Raw genomic sequence first — 22,583 nt, 5'->3', positions numbered from 1 at the left:
AACTATTTTCTCTTAGATGAAAATAATTTTGTACAGGTGAAAGTAGTAAGCCAACAATCTCAGTAAGTTGGTAGATTATCACTCACAGTTACTGGCAGTCATAGACCATGTTAGACCAAATCACTTTCAGGGCAACAGAATGGCACTTTGACTTGCACAGATTTCATAGAAGGCCTTAATTGTGTTATTCTTTATACTGCTCACCAAATAGGCATGTATTCAATGCCAAACACACAAAAATGTTCTAGAAGACAGTCAGTTTATCAACTTTTGTTCCTACTGCCAGCCAAACCATAAAGGAATTTTGGCTTCCACACACAAAATCTTTGCTGATGTTAGATGAATGAATACTTTTATGTATTTTATGTATCCTTCTTATTTCATTTCCCCCAAAGTTTGAAATGGTCTGTAGATGTCTGTTCAATGCAAAGGTGGCATAACTCAATAATGTTCTCTTCTTCAGGTGGTATATGTCAGTGTATCACTCTGTATTTCAAGTCTCTGCTGTCATGTGGTGTAGAGACCTGGTCAGTAGTGCTTTGTAGCATATCTAAATTCTCACTTACAGTATGATCCTGTATGTTGTATTTGCCACCGGACAACTATACTAGTGTGATAGAGCCTTAAATGAGCAGCAATTCACTGTACTGCTAGATCCTCTGTACATTATCTTAACTCCATAAGCCAGAACATGGCAAACCAGAGCATATAACATTAGTGTTTATAAATTTATCATATCTTCCTCATTTAAAAACTGTAAATTAGAATTTTGGTCATGTAGTCTACTTTCAGTAACTTGGAGTATCTCATAGATTAACATGTGCATAATCAATGTTCTGATTTATTTCTAGATTTCCATATGCTAATCTTAAATAGCATTATGAAATGGAAAATACATTTCAGAATAGTTAGGTAAATCTTTGCCAGAATTCTCCTTCTAATAGTGTGGTCCAGCACTGGCAGAACAAATTCATAGTCTCAAAAAATCATTGGTTATTTTTTTAAGATTATGCTCTTTATCATTAGATATTGTTCTTTGTTTTCAAGGAAATTCAATCTTTCAGCACTTTGGTAAGTATGGATGTGCCTATACAGCTCAGAAGGATCAATGTAAGTCTTGATGGAACCTGTCTTGATATGTATTTAAAAAAGCAAGGGAATTCTGTCAAACATTTCATTTTCATACCTGGATTCATTTGTATGCCTCAGCTGTTCATGACAATTCTGATGTATGACCTAATTCTCACCTCATGTATTTTAAAGGCATGTCTCAAACACAGGAATGAAAAAGCCACTTTATTTCATCATCATACTCTGAGACAAAGGAACACATGTATTTTTGTGGTTGACTTTCTAATGCTAAGGCATATCTGACCAACAATTCCAGATAGGAAACCATGCATGCCAGATTACTATTACAGCTGTCTGAGAAAGCTGGACATTTTTGTCTGACCTGCTATTTCTTTTCATTGTGGTTCAGTGGAGAACTCCAAAAGCTGGAATAGCAGAAACAGGGAAATACACTATTGAGAAGCTACCTGGAATCAAATAATCCCCTAAGACAAGGTTAGTTTTACAGAAACTAAAGGATGCAGTTCAGATCAAAAGAAGTACCTTATATTCTATTCCTCATTTTGGTGAGGAACCATCTATTCAAATTTCCCCAAGTGTGATTAAGTCAGACCATTAGTTTTATTAGCCTTTCACAGCTCTGCAGGAAAATGCTGTTCTACTATTTGCAGATGAGCTGGAGGAGATCTCAGGCACTGCCAACTGCATGGCACATGAGCTCCAGAGTGTCACTCTCCTTGTATGTGAGAAACAGATTCAAATTCTTCTAAGCTTCTCAATATCTAGGTTGAAACACATACATTTTTTCAGACATCTTGTGTATCTACCAAAAAAAAGAAAAAAAAGAGGAAGACTTTCTGTTATCATAGTGAGAGACTGCAAACCTCTTGTACATGTCAAATCATACTGGAGGCTTGCATTTTTTTCATATTCAGTATGCTTCTGAGATACAGCCAAACCTTCTCACTCTTTCTGCTCAAAGAAAGCTGTGTTGGAAAAGCTGCTGCTCAGGAACAACGCATGCGTGAGAAATGGTAGGTCTCAATAATTTACTTCTCTGATGGCAGAGTTGTAAGCACATACAGCAAGCTGAAGTTTGTTTGTCAGGTTACTGCACCTGGTTATTGTTTCTCCTCACATCCATCGTGTCTCTGATAAAGGCTCAGAGAAACTAACAATACACAGGAGCACCTGTCCCACATAGGTGTCATCTAAATATATAGTGAATCAAAGCTTTAACAGTGAGATTTTTCTGTCTCATCTATGATGTATTTAACATTTGTTATAAGAAATCTGGATATCCTTGATTTGTTTTCCTGAATCTTGTCAAATTTTTGTCCAGAATGATTTGTGGTTGATCTGTTTTCCCCACTTGCTCTGATGAATGCCTTGATTGCATCCTCTAACTCATCTCTCTGCTAACAAATGTAATCTCTTCAATCTTTTTGAGATGAAAACCATCCTGTGTCATTGATAATTATTCTGCAAGCTCCTCTCATTCTAACTTGATGCAGGAGGTGAGCTGACTCAGAATAAAGGGATGACAGTGTTTTACATTCAGTGTGGTATGATAAATATTCTAATATCTATTTGTTTATTTTTAACAGGGGAAAAAGAATGATAAGAGTGGCGTTGGTTCTTTACTACAAATTTGCATTATGCTGAAACTCTGTTTGAACTAATCACATTACTGCAAACATATTTACCTAAGTGGATATACTTCTGAACTCCAAGAGTTAATTTTTTCCCAGCTATCTTCATGTTTTTTTATTAACTGATAATTAGATAGATAACAGGATAGATAGTAAGTCAACCAAGCTAATGATCTTTCTGAGTTTCTTCACAGTCTGGCCTGATAATTTAGTTGGGGTATTGGGTTAATACTCTCCTTGGCAGTTGATAATTTTGCTAGTTGTGGTTTAAAAGAAAATCTCTCAAGGGCATGGACAATTTGGGTAGCCCTGTTTTGCCTGCATAATACTAAGCATTTTTCACCTCCCAGCTAGGTTTTAATAGATGGCAGTGCCTGCAGCACTGTGTGAGGTGCTGCATGAGACATAAACAACATCAAATGGTTCAGATTTAATTCTTCCACAATTATTTCTTCATGTAATAACTAGTTACTCGTGTAGCACAGTAAAAATAACAACAATCAAAGGCTACTGAAAATATTTTATTTCATCATCAGTGGCACAAAAGAAAATATAAATATACAGTAGAAGCTAAAACATATATTTTTTTCTGAGTAGGATCTAGGATGAAAGGGTTCTGCAGAAGAACCTGTGGTCATTAGCAGGACTGTGAGGAGCTGAATTTCAAGCCAGATACCATCCTTCAGGACTCATAAGTGCTTCTGAATATATTCTATATAAATATAGGTAAATGACTATGTACTCTCACATTTACTTTGTGTTTGAACCTCTGAAATGGGCTTCCATATAAATTAGCACAATTCAGGCCTCCTATGCTCACAGGACAATTTGAATTAGTAGTCCTACTCTAATAATCATCCGTCTGGCAATACCTACTCTGGAATTAGAAGTATTTATGATAATTTTCTCAGATCCCACCTTGTTTGCTTAAAAAATTAAAGGCAAAATATCTACTCTAAGAAAATGCATAAGAAATAGAAATTTGGAATGGTTTTGTAGGCATAGAGATGATAGGTTAAACTAGATGATGTTAGTGTTTTTTCCAACTTCAATGATTCTACGAGTCTGTGAAATGCTAGTAACACAAACCTTACAAAGATGCCAACTCCACAACATCCCATTTTGAATTTCAAGCACTGTACAGAAGGCTAACATTAGAGTAGCATATTTGCAGCCAGAAAGAAGGTCTTTTTTCTTTCAAAAACTTTCTAATTCCTTTAATTCTAATTCTAATTACCTTAAATTGAAGAAATGGAGCAAGTTTTTATAGCAGAAAAGCTGTATAACATATGGCTTTGCTACTTTTGCAAGGATCAGTAAAAGCAAACCTGGCCAAGATTTACTGAAGGAATAAGAAAACCAGTCATGTAAACAAACAAACAAACAAACAAAGACTGATAAAAGACTGATTGTGTTGCAGGAGTAAAAGCTTTTGTAGTGCTTACATAAGAGTGTGAGGAGTTGGTGTTGTAAAGCACAGTGGGTTTAGCTGAGCTGTTGAGAACTTCAACAGAACTGCCCAGGCGTGATTTTGACAGATTGTAAGTGTAAGAACTGACTGTTCCCTGATCTTGATGATAAAGGCGAAGAGGGGAATGTGTTGTTCAACAGTGCAGGGGGCAGGAGAAGAGAAAAAGAAGGGCTGAGGTTCCATTTTTGACACCATTTTGCTTGAGTTCAAAGAAAGCAGGAACAAGAAGGCAAAGTTTACAAGAAAACTTGCCCTGATGTGTTCAACTCTAATGTAAAATATAAAAATAATGAGACGAGGGTTAAAGAAACAAAGAAAATGCTGATAACTTATGTTTGTATGTGGAGATTTGAAGCTCCTTTTCGGTGACACTAGGAGTTTAATGGGCAAAGAGTAAAAGGATTTAGCATAGCATTTAAAAAATGTCAGGTGTTAAATGCTAAGCCCACTGAAATCAGTGGAAGTCTGATGTGCACAGAACTGCAAAGGTCAGGTTATACAGAGCTTTTCAAAAAGCTGGAATCAGCAGGGGGGATTGTTTTTAAAGGGAAGTAACCGCTTTTAGGTTCACATTCAGATTCTAGAAAGTGTACATCCCTCTTTAAGGTGCTCCCTATTCACTTTGATTCAAAATCAGTTAACAGTGAAATTAAGACAATAATTGGTTTTACATCTCTGTAAAGAGTGAGCAGTTGCAAATAATTTCTCTATGCCGGAGAGGACCTACATGTGTACAGCCTAGGGAGAAGTACCTGTGTTGTTTGACAGCTGTGTTTGCTTTCTTCTTGAAGTTTCTGTGATACACACTTTTTAAATTTTACTGTCTACAGAAAGGTAAATAGCATTTCTGTAATAGGAAATTTTACCTATACAATAATCCTTGTGGGACACATATATACTCAGTGCTAAGCAAGATTCCTGAAACAAATATTGAGAATATATGTAAAAGTTTTTTTTTTTTTTTTTTTTTTTTTTTTTAATATGCATTACCCCAAAAAACCCAACTCCTTGAAGATCTCCTTCAAAAAAACACATCTAGAAATTTTAGAAAGATGCTGTATATTTTGATATTAACAAGGATGGAGCCTGCTGTAACAGGATCGTGGAACACGAAGAGGAAGGGAAGAGAAAAAATCACACTTTATCAAGAATTTTGCCTTCCTAATTTATAGAAGTCTTAAGCCTCTGAAACAGCTATAAGGAAAAAATCACACTTTCAAGGTGACAGAAGATGAATTCTGTTCTAAAGAGCCATAACTTGCCAGCATGCTGCATGGGGCAGTGTGGCCATTGGGTGAAGTGCCATTGTAGTTGTAGTTTTCGTATGTCTATTTGGAGAAGAAAAAGAAATGAAGCAGGTTGACTGTGTTGACAGCCTTTCTGGTACCCAACATACAGGATGTTTGTTACAGCTCTGATTTCACTTTAAGATACTGACAAAACCATGCTTTTTTTGAGGCTGTTAAAAGAACTTATTGAGAAGTATTGAGCAGACTTTTGGGGAGTGCCACTCATCGCTTACATCATCCAATAGCCTTTATGGAATGGTTTATTTCACCAGGACATTGCTGAGGTTTTGGGGCCTCTTATACCACTAAGTTGTCTGATATGGACTCAGTCCAAGGCATATTTGAAGGGGAACTGTGTATCTTTGAAAACTGACACACGCTTTTGAATGCTTAAAGTACTGTCTTCCTGCCTTTTTACATTACTTAAGTGAGCCAAATCCAAATTGCTTGGAGTTTCTTAGAAGACATAAATCTCAACAAATGGTAGGGGATTTTTTTTATCACGCCCGTTCTTCTCCAATTTCATCCAATGTTGATTATCCGAGGGGAAACAAATCTTCAAACATACATAATAATTAACTCTCCTAAAGATAATAAATATGGTCTGTCATTGCAATAACTTTCTTCCTACAACTTCCTGAAGGGAGGTTGTGGTGCAAAAGGGTCTGGCCTCTTCTCCCAGGCAAATAGTAGGACCCGAGGAAATGGCCAGAAGTTGTACCAGAGGAGGTTTATGTTGGATATTAGGAGAAACTTTTTCTCTCAAAGGGTGGTCAGGCACTGGAATGGCTGCCCAGGGAGGTGGTGGAGTCGCCGTCCCTGGTAGTGTTCAAGAGGCGCCTGGATGTGGAGCTACGAGAGATGGTTTAGTAGCTTGTGGCACTGATAGGAATGGGAGGGTGGTTGGACTGGATGATCTTGCAGGTTGTTTCCAGCCTTGTGCTTCTGTGATTCTGTGTGATTCCTTCAGCAATCTGGGGATGGTTGAAGTTCTGATCTTGTAAACAGCTATACTTAGATATTTTACTGACTGGAGTATTCTAATTATTTCCTTCTTTCTTTCTTTCTTTCTTGCTGGTATTGTTTATTTTTATTTGCTGTGATTATATTTTTTTCTTTGTGATAACCCATGTTAAGATTACAAGAAGATTAGGACATCCCTGTGACTAGGCTTCATCAAGTCATGTACAAGATACAATCTGTTTCTACAGTAACAAAGTTACCCTTGATAGAGCAGAAAATTAGGATGAATTACTGAGAACAAAGACAGCACTTGGAGCATTACATGGATGTCTGTTATAACCTGTTACTTGTTGGTTTTGTAATATAAAACTAGAAGGCACTTTTTCAAACATCAGGGATGTCTGTTTCAAACTGCAAGATTTGCACATGTTTACCCTGAATAACTTCGTGTTAGAAGATGATTAGTTTAAGAAGTTTATTGGGTGCAGTGTATGACATACAGTTACTGTGAACCACAGGTTTCCGATTAATGGAGTGACACTGTTTCCATGCAAGAAACTCCTCAGTAATCGATTTATTTCATTCATGTTGTGCTCAACATGAGTTATACACTGTTCCTTTTAATTGTATAAAACAGATTTTGTGTCATTAACGACTCATAGGTAAGAAATTCAGTGAATTTCTAAGGTCTACTTAGCAGTTCACAGAATAACATAGACAGATTTGGGGAAAAAGTGTCCCTTCAAAATACTTTATTGTAGAAAGCAAGAATGCAAATAAGACAAAGTTAATTGGAGCGGTTCAGCTTTAAGGGGAGTTTTCCTCTGGAAGGAATCATTTTGCTGTCTGGTGCTCATTGCCATGACACGCATTCCCTTCTTTTGTCCTTATGGAGTAACTTCCCAGAAGGCTAGAAGTACTCACCAGTTTCACCAACAGCCTGAGAACCAACAGCTTGCTATCTCATCACCATGGGGCTATCTCATCAGCATGACACACTTCTTTTCCTATCTTGTTTGATATTCTTTCTCAGCTGTATTGCAGTGGAGCTCTTAAGTCTGCAGAGGGGTCACACGACTTAGGCAGAGGCTATGAATGGAAATATTACTTAATGTAATGTAAGCACTAAAACACATCCTAGAAGTGCTTGCTGCAAGTATATGAATCAGTGGCACTGTGCATGGATTACACTGTGTGTGCCAGAGCAGCCAAGAGCTATTCTGAATTTTCCAGAGAAATCTTTTGGGCTGCTTCTACTCACTATCATGTTTTACAGGTCCTGATACCAATCAAGTAGCTCAACAATAGCTGAAAGCAATTGAACTGTGGAGAAGAGGTGTTATGGTTTAATTTTTCAAGGCTGACTAAGCCCTTTAACATTGCCAGAAAAATCACTGCTTCTGAGTGCTCCAAAGCTCTTCCTGCCAGCTCCTAGTGTAATGAAAAAAGCATAATGAAAACAGGCAGATAGCAGCATGCTGCTGCTGGAAGGGCTCACCCAGTCGTTCCCTGCCCATACCCAAAGGCAAGAAAGAGAGCAGACAGAGGTGAGATTTGGTCGTCCAGACAAGACTGGGTTGTGAATTTAGCACTCCAGTTTTAGGCTACAGAGCTGGTGCTGGTACTGCAATGCAAATACAAAATAACTAGAATTTTCCCTGATTTAGACTGTTACTCTGGGTATCACCCTATTGTAGTGAATGAGGATGATGGGACAGAAGACCACAGAAAATTTGGCAGAATCACACAGACTTTTATTCACCAAATTTAAAAACTCTTAATGAGCTGTACACTCAGATGCACAACAACATAAGCTACAAGCTTATGAACAGAAGGATGAAGTTGCATGTAGCATGTTCCACAATGCTCATTACAAGAGAACATTTGTATATCCAACTGTTAAAGTGAGGCAAAGTAGAACATGTTCTTAAACCTAGTAGGATTAAAGATGAAACAATCAAAGCTTTTTCTTTAGTAGCATTCCTCTGTGACCTTAGGTTTCCAGTTTCTTTATGGAAAGAGAAGATGATAAAAATACGAGCTTGTCAAAGTTGGAATGCATTTATCCACCTTGTGCAAGTTTTGCACGGGATCCACCTGCAATACTACTAAATGCTGACGCCTGCTTTCAGCTTCCCAAGGAAACTTGAAATATAAACTTTAATCAATATAATGCCTTTGATTAACATCTGGCTTATGTCAAGCTAAACTTAGAATGGTAGAGATAGAATCATTAAGGTTGGAAAAGGCCTCTAAGATCATCTAGTGCAACCATGTGCCTATCACCAATACTGCCCACAAAACCATGTTCCAAAGTACCACATCTACACACTTCATGAAAACCTCCAGGGATACTATCCCCATCACCTTCCTTGGCAGCCCTTTCCAGTGTCCAAACACTCTTCCCAAGAATTTTTTCCTAATATCCAACCTGAATCTCCCTGGTGCAACTTGAGACCATTATCTCCCATCAGTCGTACTTGGGAGAAAAGGCCAACTCCCACCTCGCCACAACCTCTTCTCAGGGAGTTGTAGGGAGTGATAAGGTCTTCCCCGAGCATCCTCTGATTCAGACTAAATAATCCCATTTCCCTCAGACTCTCCCTGTAAGACCTGTGGCTCCAGACTCTCCACAGCTTTGTTGCCTTTCTCTGGACACACTCCAGGACATCAATGTCTATTAGTGGGGGCCCAAAAATGAACACAGTACTTGAGGTGCCACCTCACCAGGGCTTAGATGGCAGAATCCAGTTCAATCCATTTCATAAATGAGCATGATTTTATACTATTTTAACAAGAGGGCTTACATCTTGATTTTGGACAAACAGTGACACGCTGCATATTTGTGCGGAGCTGAATGTTGGACTGACAACATCTCCTGAACCTAAATGAGAGAAAGCCGTGTGTGGAAGCTTCAATTACGATCTTGTAAAAAAAAAAAAAAATAGAGGGAGAAAGGAAAAAAAAAAAACAATTATCCATAACAGATGCACAGGCACTGCCCTGACACACCTGCCCACGGGCTGCCACCCCACCCCGTGCCCGAGGCCGCTTTGTCCCTCAGGCTCCGCCCCGGCCCCGCCCCGCCGCGCCGCCCCTGCCCGCCCCCTGCTCCTGGCGCGGCGCTGTCTGCGCGCTGCTGGCTGAGCTGCGCGGCTGTGCGCAGCGCGGAGTTTGCTTTGTGCCCGCGGTCGCGGCAGGACGGCCCGCAGGTAGGAGGGCTCCGCCCGCTCCGTCCCTTCTCGCTCCGGATTAGCATCTCACCGCAGAGCTCGGCGGGCGGTGAGGGAGGGAAAGGGTTAGGGGGAGACAAGGGATTTTTCTGTCGAGGTTCTGCTTGCTGGAAAGCATTCCAGCCCAGGGGCGGACAAACGGCACGAAGTCTCGTTCCGTTTCTTGGCCGGGAGGTGCACGTGGAAAATGCTGTGAGCGAGCCCTAGCATCCGGCGGCGGCTGCTCGCCGGGCCCCGCGTCGCCGCCCTGAGCCGTCCTCGCCGGGCTTCGGGAGACCGAAAACCCGGCGGAGATTCCCTGGGGAATCCCGGCGTCTGCGGTACCGAAAGCGGCATCCCTTCCTGGGGAGAGGCAGCAGCCTGACTGCCGGGAGAGCTGCCGCTTTGCAGAGCTAGAGTTTCGTTGTTTTCTGCCTTTTAGGGTAGGAAAAGGTGGTCTCTCTCCAGACTTTGCCATTTGAACTTGTTTCATCATAGCAGAGAGATTGCATCATGTTACAGTCTTGGATTCACTAAGGGCAAAGGCAAAAAGAACCATCCTTCCAGATCTATCCCATTGGCTTCTCCATCTGACCCCCTCCTTTTTATTTCCTGTTTAACAGAAAGGTTAAAACTAAAAAGCAGCGTGTGATTGGTAGAAGGCTGCTCAGTTCACAGCGACGTATTTTGATTTCTTCCACTGAGAGGTTTTTTTTGGAAACTCGACTTTAACTTGGTCGGTTCTTGGTGTGGATGTGTGCGGGGGCAATATAGGAAACTTAGCAAAGATAGAGACCATAGGAAAACAATCAGTGGCCATAGAGAGCTGAATACACAGCTGAACAGATGTTGCTTTACATATGAGGAGCTCTGGAGTCAGAGGAATTGAGTGGATTCAGAGGGGCATCTTCCAAAAGCGTGGTATCCATGTGCCCAGATTCACGGAGCGGATGAATGAGTGCCCGTGTCCCAAAGGCCAGGCAGGCCAAATGTCAGGAACTGAAGGGTGTTTAGCTGATCTCCCCTATGAATGCTATACTAGTACTTTGATGCACCTAATGCTTGCTGTGTTTGTGCCTGTTTATGTGTCAGACCTGTGTAAGGATTGATCTTTTCAGCTGAGGTCTGTTTGTAATAGGTCTCAAAGCAAGCAAGATCTGATTAGATGTACAGCAATCCAGAGCTTCCTTGCCTTGCAGTTCTTTTGTTCTTTGTGCAGTTCTTTGTTTTGTCCCGGAGGTTGAACTGTCATGGCACAGCTCAGTTTGGTTCTCAGAGGTGTTTACCCCAAGTGTGGTATCACCCTTACAGGTGCTCTCACCATTTGCTCTGAGTGTTACAGGACCATCCTGCAGGGAAATGGCACTTTTATGGAGGACTCCTTTTCTGATTGCCCAGGAAGGGCTGAGGTGGGGGTACAAGGAGCAGCTTGGCAACCAGTTGGACCCATCCATCAACACGCTCTTTTATGGGCACTCAGTGCCCTTCAGTCAACCTCATGCCTCCTGGTGGTCTCTACGGGAAGAGCTGCTCCATTACTTTCAAACAGTTCCTTTTTCCTTTCGGTACTGGGGTGGAGCAAGACCGAATTCTGCGTAAGAGCTGGAGGGAGAGCAGTGCTGCCTTTCTGGGGCTGTAGGGCACCAGATGGGGCTCAAAAGAATTTGATATGGATTCTGGAAAAAAAAGGATCCTCAGTTTTCTTTGTGTGTCTGAACACGTTGTGATCACAGTGACAAGGCTGCTCACAGAACAATGAGCAGACATCCCCTGCCTTCAGCGAAGTGCAGAATTGCTCGGTGTTTCCCAGGAAATATGCCAGCAAAATTCCAAGTGTTGCATTCTGTTCCTGGCTTGCAGGTGGATCTGTAGATACAAGGATTGGAAAGGTCTCTGGGGTCGTAATTTCACACACATGTGACTAATTGTGGTGTTCCTTTCAACGGTGCAAAAGCAACCTGCGGTAAGGTCAAAGCAGGGTTTGTCTTGCCCAGCTGCTCTCTGCAGACTTCCCCGAGACATTGCCTCGGGACAAAGAGCCGGTGTTTCCATGCTGCTTTGTGCAGCATTTGAGTCAGCCAATTTAATTTCCGCCCATTTTCAAAAGTTTCATATCTGATACCTCTGTCAATGAGCCCTGTTAATGGGGGCCCGCTTGGTTAAGTGCTTTGTTCAAGGCTGGGCTCTTTGTGTGGCGTGGGTGGGATGAGGAGGAAGAATGGATGTGCTCTGTATTCATTTGCAAGAGATCTCTGTCGTGCAGGTAGCATGCAAGGACTTAGTGTCCGAACTCATATACAGTTAACTCTGTATTATTGTGGCTTTACTCAGACTGAAGCTCTCTGTATCAACTCTTGAAAAATCATTCATCCCTTCCTGTTACACTGTTGAGCTATCTTTACATTTGCTCATGGCATACAAATGAGCAGTACTGAGTAGTGAGATTTGGCTGTTTGAGCTGCTGAGTACCTTTAACAGAACACTGACATTATGACCTAACAGTGATCATATCCCTCATAGAGCATCCCTAGGAAAGTACAATGAGCGAAGGGTGAATCAACATCTGTTTTTCAACACTATCAACAAATCTGGGAATGAAATTCCTAAGAGGATGTTTTATAGGTTTGTTTTTGTATAGATGTAGTGGTATCTTAAAAGTCAGTGTTGTGTGCTTGTCAATAAAGTAACGAGAACTGCATAGGATAGTTCTTATATAGCCTTTTTCCTAAACTGTAAGAGAAATATTTTTAAAAAATTACTGCATTATTCTTCTTGTGATGATGGTAGTGGATGGGTTTTCTTTTTTAGTATCTGGGGTTTTCTGATGCCAGCATCTCTGCCCTCATGTATTTTTGAGCTGAGTGCTAATAGCTGTCTCTTTGGAGGACAGTTGTTGGTTGTGTCTCTGTTGAGCCAAAATCTTGACAAAATGCTGACTAAGTATGTAGCCTTCCATTAATAAGTGCCAGGAAAAATGTGCTCAAGTGATTTCAGATTCAATCTGCAATCTAGCTGATGTGTCAAAGATAACAGGTTTTTACCCCCATGAAGCACAGCACTTTGTGTACGTGAGATAATTGCCATGAGTTGGACTGAATATATATTATTCATTAGGGGACTGTCATCATATCATGTTCGTGAAATCCCCAAAGTCTCTTATCACTTTCCTAACCACTTCCAAACACTTATGGAAAACAAGATCTTGGGTCCTTCTACATCACTGGTTGATGTTCTGTCTCACTGAATTCAGTCTGTGCTGGTAGCCACTTTCAGTGAGCATGTTTGCTTAGTTCATCTAAAATAAAGAGACTTTGGGAAAGTGGCTTAATTCTTGGATTCACATTATCAGGGACAGCACTCTTACACAGAGAACATGTACTGTTATCTCAGTTCTGCAGAGAAGCAAATAGCAAAAGCTCTTTAATATGCTTCTTTCGTGCTCAACTACTGTTATAAACTGCCCTCCAGTGTATGAAGGCTCAATATTTGGTTGCTGTGGGTGGATTTTTTTTCTTCTTTCAAGTGTTTAAGTATCTTTTTCAAACTTAGCTGCTCCCTCCTTGGATGCACGTGCTTATGGCATTGCTGCTGTCCAAACATGGAGCAGAAGATAAGGGAAGGTAAGGAAGGAATTCCCCTATTATTAGCATTGAGCAGGTCCAGATTTTATTTTGCTTCAGCATTTCTTCCCAGGAGCAGCTGCAAATAGAGAACACAGTGTGACCTTCGCTGCAGCTCCTAGTGCAGCCATCAATCAGGTCTGGCAGGGGTTTTATTGCGTCTGTCAGGGGTGCTCGTAAGCCACATGCTGTCTGGTTTGGGGAGGGGGTGGGAACAAACAAACAAAGGGAACTACTGTTGGTTTTGCTTGAAATAAAACAAACGTGAGTGAGCTTTTCCCATGTATGCCAGCATTGGAGACGGATTTCAATTTTTACTATGAGCCATTGGTCTGATTAATAAAATGGGATCAGCAGTTGCCCTATGCCTCAGTGTCCCTAGCAAACCATTCACAAACTAATGCATCCTCACCGGCAGTCAGTGCTCTCTGGTTAATCCTAGGTGATAATTTTACGAAGGAGTTAAAACAGTTAAATTATTTTAGGTAGTTTGTTGCACACGGGTGTTAGGAAAGGTTGGATATTAGGAAAAATTTCTTCTCAAAAAGAGTGTTGAGGTGTTTGGTACAGGCTGTTCATGCACATTGTGGAGTCACTGTCCGGGAGGTTTTCAAGGAATGGGTGGATGTAGCACGTAGGGACATGGGCTGGGCTAGGTGGTCATAGGCATGGCTTGATGGTTGGACTTGAGGATGTTAGTGGTTTATCCTTAGCAATTCTATTAAGGAAAGGATTTTCAGACTTATCTGAATATTCGAGGAAAATAAGGCAGCTTTGTCAGATAGAGCAGTTCTGGGGTTTTGTGGGAACACGTGTGCCTTCACAGGCTTTTCTAGGCTTGCATTTGGAGAAAAGTTCACAGTGAGCAAGCCCAGCCGATGAGCTCAGCTGATGATCGCATCCCACTTTTAAGCATGCAAAGCATTATTCTCACAGTGTTAAGTGCTTTGTATGTTTGCTTTGAGTTCTTTTTTTTTTTTTTTTTTTAAGAATATATATTTTTTTTTTCCTCTTTTCCCTACCAGCATTGATCTGCTTTTAGAATTCTACTGGAGTTCAAAACAATTTATATTCTTAGATTTTCTTCACCTCTACAACAAATCCGCATCTTTTTCAAATTCCTCTGCTGTCTTCTCATACCAGATCTGGAAGTGCAACTTTCTTGTGTTTTTTTCTTTTCTTTTTTTTTTTTTTTTTCTGAGGGCTCAACTCAGCACAGTGGTAGTTTGTTACTTCATGCTTTGCTGCCAGTTAAATGAGAGGTCAGGAGCAATGGGACAGGCAGCAGTGCTGGTGTGCAGCCCTATCTTCCTTTGTGGGCCTGTGTTTGTGTATATACAGATGGATTTATGCGTGTATAGGTACAGGTGAGATGTATTTTAGCTGACATTATCATAAATATCTGAGGGAAACAGCTATATACATTTAGTGTTGTTTCACTACCAGCTGAAAGGTTGAGGTTCTGAACCGCAAACTGTAATGTGGGATACAATGTATTATTTATTTTGCTTTTTAACCAGCTGGTTCTTAGCAGAAGCTGCCTGTTTGGCAGGTTTGAGCAAAGAAGCTTGAATTGCCATAAGAAATCTGTAACAGCAGGTGCAAAAAAGGCTCTCAGAAGATGTGAATCAGATCTAGGTGCCAGGGGAGACTGAGCTGCAGAGGGGCCATTGTGATGTTGCTCTGCCACTGGGCAGAGCACATAGTGTAGATTAGACCAACAAAATTACACTGGTGGAGAGTAGAATTTATTTTTATAAGCCAAATATGTGCTAGGGAATAAATACTTACTGGACATTGTTGCTGTCTGTAGGAGAAAAAAGGAAAAGAAAAAATACCTTTAAATATGAAACAAATAACCTCACCTTTAAATGTTTAGAATGAACCATTTTTCAGCTCTTATTGAAATATACTGTCAAAGAACAACCTTTGAAAAATGAAAAGATCTGCTGCTTTTGTGGAAAAAAACATTAGGGCTGAGAAGCTTCTGTGAATATCTGGAGCGGATCTCTTCTCCTCGCCCTGTCTGTCTACCTGCACCATGTGCTTGCAATTAGGACAGTGAAAAGCTGCTAGTCCCCATGGTCAAGGGCTGATAGGTGCATGATGGGTCCTTCAGGAAGAACCAAGAGCGCTGGAAGGAGGTAGAGGCTAGGTCAGGCCATGACGTTTTGTTTTGAGCTATACAGGAATGAAATCCACCCCTAAAGTGTCTTGGGGAAAATTCTGGATGGCGGCCGGTGTGAATAATGCTGAGTGCAGTTGGGTGGGACCCCACCTGGTTACAAAAACAACTGTATTTCCAAGGTTAGTTAGTTCTGTTGGAAAAAGAAGAATTATTAAACAAGAAAGGTCTCATTTGAAAGAAAAATCCCAATTGGAGACCTTTAAGCAAAACAAAAAACTAAGTCTCCCACTTCAGAAATTAATGAAAACAGGCCCCCAGATATGCAAACAACTGAAATCACACAGCAGAACCCTCAGATAAGCAAAACAAATGTCCTCTGGGGAAAGAGAGAGCTGTTCCTTCTCTGGGAAAGTTTGTCTGTTCTTGTGGCTTCTGAACTTTTCATCTTCTCTGGGACTTTTCTGCTGTCTTTGGTTCACTTTTTTCAGCTTCTTGGTGTCCCGTGTCTTTTGCTGGAGAAGCATTTATGCAAATGCTTAGCTTTAAGTCAGTGAATTATCTTTGATGTTGGTGAGATGAGTATGTTGTGCTGTGTTTGTGTTTACATTGCTCTGCAGAAAGGGAGCTCCAGCCAACAAAAACCAGCTGGGTGGGTGCATGCATCAACCTTTCTTCCCCAGAATGGGCTGTCCCACTGACCTCTGGCCCTCTCCTTGAGCTGATCTGGATCAAGCCTTATTCAACAAGCCAAGGAGGCAGAACAGTGAATTTTAACCGGACTCAGGTTCCCATTTGTCTTTTGGTAACTACTGTTGCCGTCCATCTGCTGTGACTGAGCCTCACAGCCACTCAGTGCGGCAATTTCCTTCATGTCCCTTTGGACGTTCTCCTTTATTATTGTTTACAAAGTGCTGAGGCTAGATTTTGCATTTGTGGAAGGGCTTGCTGAGGGATGTCACCCCTTTGACCTCATCTCATCCAGTTTTCTCATTTTTCTTTCCTCTTGCTTATACTCCTACTGTGTAGTTTTTGAAAGTAATTTGAATATAAAGATTAGCTGTGCTGAAGATTTCCCTCTAAACAGTCAGTCTATAACTTGAGGATGAATGCAGGTAGGTTTACAAGACCCATGCACTATCTTCCCCAAGGAAACAGCTTAAATATTGGTTATACTGCAAGGAAAGCAAAAGCTGTCTTGTAGAGGTATCGTGCTTAGGGATTTTTAGAGATTTGAGGGATCTTCAGCTCTTCTTTTTTTTTGTGTCATTCTAAGTACTATGGGACTAGCTCTGCTGTACTTGCACTTTCTAGTTCTTGGTCAGCATATCTGTGGGCTTCAGGATCTAAGTGGAAACTCAGATTGCCCCAAAGTTTATTGTATTTTATGAGAGCAAAGGGTAAAATCGGTCTTTGAGACTTGGTGTCATTTGGAATAGGTTTCCTGACATACCAGCCCTTACAAAAAAACAGCTGTTCTGAGGCTGTCATTTTGCCAGCTTGAAGGGAAAACAGCCAAACAAAGGAAAAATACCCTGCCAAATAGGGATCAGACCTTAGTGTGGTTTGAGTGTGCTTTAAGTAGTCTCAGTCTTTGCATTCACACTAGTTAAGTTCCTCTTTCCCTTCAGGGAGCTGACTTGGAAAGCAGTATTTATGACAAAGTTTGGCCCTCTCCCCCTACATCATTGTAGGGAAGGGCCACTTCCTCCTGTGGTCTAAGCACTCCTCTCTATGAGTCAATTTCTGGACTATCCAGAGCAAGATCTAATTGTAAACATCTGAAAGTACAGATAGATGAAATGAAGGCACACAGCTGCACTAGGTGTGACTGTGAAGTTGTTCTTGACCAGGAGACCTCACCTGGGTGGTTTGGTAGCCAGGCTGGGACAGGACCAAAGCTGCCCACAGACAGCAGAGCAGGAATGGGCACTTACTTGAGGTACAGTTTGAGCCATATATATAGCCAAAGAATTATGTGCCTTTCTTGTAAGTTGTCATTAGTGACTTACAGAGCACTTTGTACCTATTGTTAGCAGATCATAAAACATTGGTGACTTCATGAGATGGGACGAGAAATGGGAACTGTCAGGGTGCAGAGGGAAGGAGAGATGGGAGTTAGTCTCCCTGAAGACTAGAAACAAATACTTGTGAGGGTTTTGGTATGCTGCTCATCTCTTGTCGGCCCCACTAGTGACTCAACAGTCCTGAAATTTTGATACTAAACCCCGATCCAAATGCATTTCAATGGAGTGCATAGGAATATAAGAAGCATGTAGGTATCCTACAGCGTTTCTTCTGCTGTAGTCACCTCTCTTTTGAATAAGTGTAGGAATACTTCTAAAAACTGGATTAAGGAAGCATTTATGTACTTTTTTAATCTAGACGTTATACCCGCAACACCATCACATCACTTTTGAGCTGCAGTTGATAGAGGTTAGCTCACCTTGCCCTTCTGTCAAGGAGGAGCAAACATCTCACCTGCTCTTTTACAGCCTTGTACTTCTTATGTGAGCGGTGTCAAATAATGCTGTGTTATTTGCTATTAAGATTGCAGACTGCTCTCTTCTATCAAGCCAATCATGAAGAGCCATGTGAGTCATCTCACAGATGTGAGATGTGCTGGGCCTCTCTGCACATACATACATGTTTTTTCTTTGACTGCATTCACTAGGGTCAACTACAGCTCCCCTGTACCGTCCCAGATCTGTTCCTTTCTCTGTTAACAGTCTGCCAAAGTAATTGTTCCCCTGTTCAGTTCTGCTGCACCCAGTACGGCAAAGCCAGAGAAGTATGCATACAATTCATGGAGGCTCTTACCAGCTACAGGAGTGGTGGGACAAAGTGTGGTTCTGGGTGTATCTCAGCAGCTCACCATGGAGTCAGTAATAGATTGTGTGTTTCAGAAAGGTACAAAGTAATTGTGGGTAACCGTGTGTGTTTGATAACAGGGACTGACAGAGTATAACTATGTGAAATCAGGCAAAGGGTGTTACAAGAAGGTTTTTCCTTGGACTGGAGAAATCGTTTTTGCTGGCATAATTTTCCAAAATTGTAAATACTGGGTATTTTCTCAGGTCAGCCTAAGAAAATGTTACATTCCTTTAAATCCCTAAATTCATTGTTTCTTTATTAAAGTGAGAATTTCCTCACAGTGAGATTTTTGTCAAACTAGAAAATAATGAGGAAATGGATACTCTGCATTCCCCAATGGAAGCTGTCCAAAGCAGAAGAGGAAAATGCTATTTCAAGCTGCTAAGAGCAAAATGATAAAAGACATCTGCATAAATAAATGATTGGTGGTTACTGTTTTCTCATTTAAAGTGCATTTTCCTATGGAAATTTAAGCAATTATTTCTACTGTAGTAAACCTAACACAGCGTTTGGTAATTTATTCAATTTTTAATTTGGTGTTATAATCACTGGGATAATTCTTTCTCTTGCTTAAGAATAGCATCCGTGTCTAAAATGAGCTCCCTTCTGAATCTAGAAAGTGAATTTTTGTCATTGACTAATGAGCAGAGCATCAGTGACTTATGGCCCTGTAATAGGACTGCTGGAAAATCACTGAACTCCGGCAGAGAATCCATCCGAGTGTGATTTTTTTTTTTGTTGCCTGCTACCATTACCATCTTTTGCCATCATTCAGCCTGTCTGCTTGCTACTAATAGCAAAGATTACTGGAGTCTGTGCTTTTGAGGCTACCGTTATTTTCCTTTTTTAATCTGATCACATCATAGAATTCTGTCACTAAATTAAAATTTTGGCACTGGTAAACAGTGTGTCCTCAATGATTAAAAGCTTCATCAGCATAAAGTTTTGTGTTCTTTAATTTAAAGATCAGAAGGCTGCATCCCATGTGTTCTGAATGTGAAGGATAAGAATTGGCATTATTAAGTTAGATAAACAACTATAAAATCTATATGAGCATTTGCAGAGGGAACTAATTTTGTGTTATCTGAGCTGCTTTATCTTCCTAGAGTTGTTTTTCATTTCCTACTCTCCTCATATATTCATCAATTTTCAGATTCCTTCAAGGAAAGAACTATGTATTGTGTAAGATAAGAAACAAATAAGGAGTCACCATTCTTTTTGCTGTATTATTATTGTAGGATTTTTACAAAGGTACTTGCTAGGTCAGATTACAGTCAGTTTTCAGATTGAAAATTGGAATTTATAAAGGGAAAATTTAAAATGCTTTATGGACTTTTACTCATAGCTGACTTTCAAATCTCAACTTTTCAAATGATAATCTATCAGCATCTACTCACTTAGGATACTCTACAATGTAAGTTGAGCTTGATCTAACACCACTGTTGAAGAGGAATTTTGGAAGTGAATGGTACTCTACACCGCTTTGCCTAGTTCTCTACATAATTGTCTGTCATCCTGTTGGGTTGTTTTTTTTTTTTTGCCTTGCCTTCCTCTGCGTTTGATGGAATACCTGCATCTGTTGTGAGAGGAAATTATGGAGTCAGGATCCTGACAAATTGCTTTGGAAGATAAATGATGAGAAAGTTCACCATTGTAAGAAATGAGACTGTGTTGATACAGCATGGTGATTTTCAGTCCTGCAGTACAGTTTGGCCAGTGGATACTTGCTTGGGTCTGATTTTTCTTTTATTTTTATTTTTTTTTCCAAAAGGCCAATGGCAGAAATTTTGTAGGGGATTTCATTTCACATTACATTGAACCGTTGTCCTTCAAGGACAGCATGTGACTTGACATGTGCTGCAAACAAAAGCACATGTGTCTGCAACCAAAGTGAAGCAATGTGGATGTTGATCAAAGAATGATTTCAAATTTTCAAATAGTGCCAAAGAGGGTTATTTGTGAAATAAATGTATCAGTGCATTTTTTACATCAGATGTAGAACAGTAGTAGTGGCATACAGAAGAACAGCAATGGGATGTTTAACTTTGTTATTCACTGTATTGTGTGATATGAAGCTGTATTGATGCAGCTGAATTTGTGCTAAGTTAGAGCAAAGAAGCTGAGTACAGTGTAAGTCTCTGCTTATCCACGAGACTTAATGAATGGCACCTACATTTTGTCAAAAAGTATGACAGAATCACAATTGTAGGGGACCTCTGCAGATCTTTAGTCAGACTTCCTGCTAAAGCAGCTTCTCTACAGCACGTTGCATGGGAAGATGTTCATATGGGACTTGACTATCTTCAAAGAAGGAGGCTCCACAACCTCTGTCAACCTGTTTCTGTGCTCTGTTACCCTCATAGTGAACAATTTCTTTGTCGTGTTTGTATGGATCTTCCTGTGTTGCAGTTTGTGCCCATTGCCCCTTGTTCTGGAGATCACCGAGAAGAGCCTTACGCCATTTGCTTGATCCTGCTTACCCTTTAGAATTTTAAAAACATTAATAAGATCTCTCCTCAGTCTTCTCTTCTTCTAAGCTGAACTGTCCCAGGTCTTGCAATGGTTCCTTGTAAGCTAGGTGCTTCAGGCCCCACATCATTTCTGCTGGACTCTCTCCAGTAGTTTCCTGTCCTTGAACTGGGGTGCCCAGAACTGGACACAGCACTCCAGATATGGCCTCACCATGGCAGAATATGGGGGAAGGTAACCTCCCTCGCCCTGTTGGCCATGCTCTTTTTCATGCACCCCAGGATACCATTGGCCTTCTTGGCCACCAGGGCACACTGCTGGCTCATGGCCAACCTGTTGTTCACCATGACGCCCAAGTCCTTAAGTTTGCAGTGGCTGTTGAATTGGTTGTTCCTGATAGTAAGGAGGCAGTAATGGGCCACAAGTGCTTCTTTCCATCTTCCTTCCTCCTCTTGGGACAGTGGGATGAAATCCTTGATTTTTGCATTAAATCTATTATGTTTTTCACTTCTGAAAGGCAGGTAAAAAGACCCTTGATGAGACAGTGACAGGGGGATAACATGGAATTTGAAGGGAAATGAAAGTGTGTTTTCATGAATTAATGTGTTTACAAACCTTGAAGATTACGATTTGGAAATTTACGTTATAACCGAGGATAAACTTCTTAGTTAGGATTCAACTGTTGGTACGTGCAGGGCACTGATAAAGCAGTCACTAAGACCATCTGTATTGAAAAACAGAAGTATGAAGTTAAGTGTCACCATACATTCATCAGTCCTGCCTCAGCCCAGTGCTCGTAGCTGCAGCCTGACACGCATGCTGATCGAATTGGAGACCATGCAGTGAGATCCACTGTGATTCTCATCTTGACAAAATGAACTCCCAATGGAGCCAGACATTCTGTATTTCAGAAAACTTAAGTCTAGATATTTCTCTCATTTATATTCCCTGTTAAACTGATTGAGCATAGGTAATAGGTAGTGTTAAGACATAAGTAATATTAACACTCTTAAGTATGTGTGTGTGAAAATCATATATGACTGCATTTAAACAACTTTCTAATTATATCTAAAGATCTTTCTCTTTACAATAGAGCTATTTTTCACTTTCTCTTTAGCAAACATTGTGTCAGATTTTCAAATTAAATGCCTGTGAGAGTCGATGGGCACTTAACAGTGAGATCCATTCTGCCGGTCTCGAGACATATTCATGTCTATAGCTGAGTTTGTTCCCTGTAGACTTCCTGTACAATCAATGGATAGAGATTTGCTTCTCTAGGATGCAATCAATCTGTTCTGTTCTAGATGTCTATTTTAGGAAGGCTGAATTTCTCCATTGACTGTGCAGTGAGCCTAGGGCATCTAGCTCAGACGCAGATGACTGCATTGTAAGCATTGGCATTGAGTCAGAGGAATGTCATCTCTGAAGCTCAAAGGGCCTTCCCCTCTACTTTCAGCCATATAAAGTGAGTAATTCTTCTAAAGTCAAAGAGTGTATTCAGGAGGTTTAAAACAAGATGATGGCTTTTTGGATTTGCACAGGTAAGTGGATTTTTAAAAATAGTCTTAATTTAGGTTTGTTTGGCACTTACAACAAAAAGCTTGTTAACTTAAAAGCTTGCTATTTAAATGCTTCGAAGGTTCATAGGAGTAAATGAAAACATCTCTGGAAAGAGGCTTGAAATGCAAAAATGGTGACAGATTCCCAGAAAATGACTTTTATGAGAGAAAGTTCTCAGCAGTGTAGTTTTGAGAAATATGGTATAAGTTTAGTTCTCAGTTTTACAAGAGATTTTCCGTAATGGTCTCATATAAGAGTGTTTGTATGCCAAATGCTG

General features: G+C 40.6%; 1 protein-coding gene across 3 annotated transcripts in view; it reads left to right on the top strand.

Moving 5' to 3' along the window:
* The first annotated feature begins 9,581 nt into the window (after positions 1-9,581).
* Positions 9,582-22,583, top strand: part of AFAP1 (actin filament associated protein 1) — a 104,589-nt gene continuing 91,587 nt past the window's right edge. For all 3 annotated transcript variants that reach the window (XM_042871230.1, XM_042871231.1, XM_042871232.1), the window contains exon 1: positions 9,582-9,658. The gene's annotated coding sequence lies outside the window, so the exon portion shown is untranslated. The remainder of the gene's footprint in view (positions 9,659-22,583) is intronic.

Source organism: Lagopus leucura, unplaced genomic scaffold (genome assembly GCF_019238085.1).
Source record: "Lagopus leucura isolate 7727_CA_CO unplaced genomic scaffold, USGS_WTPT01 Super-Scaffold_100004, whole genome shotgun sequence".
Taxonomy (NCBI): Eukaryota; Metazoa; Chordata; class Aves; order Galliformes; family Phasianidae; genus Lagopus; species Lagopus leucura.
The sequence above is the reverse complement of the archived record's forward strand: the minus strand, read 5'-3'. Positions and strand labels throughout refer to the sequence as shown.